This window comes from Bos taurus, chromosome 3, assembly GCF_002263795.3.
Source record: "Bos taurus isolate L1 Dominette 01449 registration number 42190680 breed Hereford chromosome 3, ARS-UCD2.0, whole genome shotgun sequence".
Taxonomy (NCBI): Eukaryota; Metazoa; Chordata; class Mammalia; order Artiodactyla; family Bovidae; genus Bos; species Bos taurus.
Window position 1 is genome coordinate 77,889,909 of NC_037330.1, and position 2,294 is coordinate 77,892,202.

Genomic DNA, 2,294 nt, shown 5'->3' on the forward strand with positions numbered 1-2,294 from the left:
GGGTTATACTCTTTAAAAGCTCATAAATTGAATTATAAGAGCACCAAGATATGATTGAAAGCTGAGAGACATATATATGAAAACTAGTGTGCCATACACTCACTCCCTATGAGAAATGTAACTGCACAACATATGGATATGAAAACCAATTGACTGCATTATCAGTTGTGGGGGTAAAAACACACACATTTAGACACATCTACAGAATCCTGGAAATACACTGTCAAGACTATGTATAATTAGGGATTTTATCACACTCCTAGTTCTCTAGGAATAGAACCAGCCTCATAACATGTAAGACTATCGAGCGATTTTAGCATAGTCACCTTCTGGAACATGTTTCCAACTTTCAACTCCAGTTAACTTTCAAGAATAGGCATGCCTTTATGTGTGTAGTAGAAACATTTGTTTTGAAAGAGGAGGGCTCACAGTCTCTCTCTTAGGTCATTTCCTCAGTTCCTGAGTTTATGCCTCACATTTTGATTCTCCCTAATGCTCTTCTCAGACAGTTCTGAGTTGAGTCAACTGTGAGAAAAACTGGCAGCTCACCCGCCTATTGACCATAGGGTGTGTGTGTGCTTGGTCACTCAGTCATGTTCAACTCTTTTTGATCCCATGGACTGTAGCCCGCCAGGCTCCTCTGTCCATGGGGATTCTCCAGGCAAGAATACTGGAGTGGGTTACCATGCCCTCCTCCAGGGGATCTTCCCAACCCAGGGATAGAACCCAGGTCTCGTATCACAGTCGGATTCTTTACTGTTTGAGCCACGAGGGAAGCCCATTGACTATAGCGTAGCACTCAGTTGTTGAATGGGAACCTGTACAAATGATCTCTATGGTCCTTCTCAACCCTGTGGTTTTACAGTTTCATGAACCTATTCATAAGGGAATGGAGGAAGGGATAGGAAAGCTTACAGTTGAGGCAGGGGACTAAGGACAGGGTTGAATCTGATTTAACTAAAAAAACTGTTTTTACTGAGGGCAGAGATACGGGATTATATGTGTTGAATTTTCTCTACTTTCATTCCTCACAGGCGCTTCCATATTTGGCTAAAATCCAAGGAGAGTTTCCTATGGGACAAGGTAGGCAGCAGCTCAAGAACCGCGTCTGTGCAGCAGCCTCACTGTGTACGGGCCCACATACCTTGCACTGAATTATTGTACACTCTAATTCCACACAAAAATTGGTTTGGCCACAGTTTCACTCAGCTAAGTACCTTGCTCTATCTAGTCATTCCTTTGTTCAAACAACTTTTACTGAGCACTAAGCCAGATGCTGGCAGAGAGCAATAAGCTGGATACTGTCCGCTGCTGCTGCTAAGTCGCTTCAGTCATGTCCAACTCTGTGCGACCCCATAGACAGCAGCCCACCAGGCTCCCCCGTCCCTGGGATTGTCCAGGCAAGAACACTGGAGTGGGTTGCCATTTCCTTCTCCAATGCATGAAAGTGAAAAGTGAAAGTGAAGTTGCTCAGTTGCTCAGTCATGTCTGACTCTTCGTGACCCCATGGACTGCAGCCTACCAGGCTCCTCCGTCCATGGGATTTTCCAGGCAAGAGTACTGGAGTGGGGTGCCATCGCCTTCTCCGAGATGCTGTCTACTCACAATCTAACGAAGAAGTAAGATATGAAAGGAATAGTTTTAAAACTAAAAAGTTTTGTGTTTTGTTAAAGGAACATGCAAAGTACTGGGGAAGAAATCCCTCCAAGAACTGCTTTAGTTGCATTTCACAACAAAAAAGTTGTATTTTTATTTATTTCAGTGTACTATTTAATTCTTCTTGAGACTTCCTTTTTTAACCCAGGAATTATTTGAGTTGATTTGTTTTAAGTGCTTGGAGTTTTTTCTGTAATCTTTTGTTTATTTTGATTTCACTGTGGTTAGAGAATGGACTCTGTATGATTTCAATTTTCTGAATTTTGTTGAGGTTTGTTTTATAGCAAACCTCATAGGTTATGTCTCTCTTGATATATAATCCATGGGAACTCAAACAGCATGTGTGTTCTATTGCTGTTAGGTAAAATACCCTATAAATGTTGATTAGATCCTGTTGGTTGATGGTGTTCCTGAGTTCTTTTATATCCTTGCTAATTGTTTGTCTAGGTGCACTATGAATTGTTGAGAGAAGTATGTTAAAGTCTCTAACTATAATTGTGAATTTGTCTATTTGTCCTTTCAGTTTTATAGGTTTTGCTTCACATATTCTGTAGCTTGTTGTTTCATGCATACATATTTAGCACTGCTGTCTTTTTAGTGCAGTGTCCCTTTTATCATTATTTATTGTCCCTCTCTGT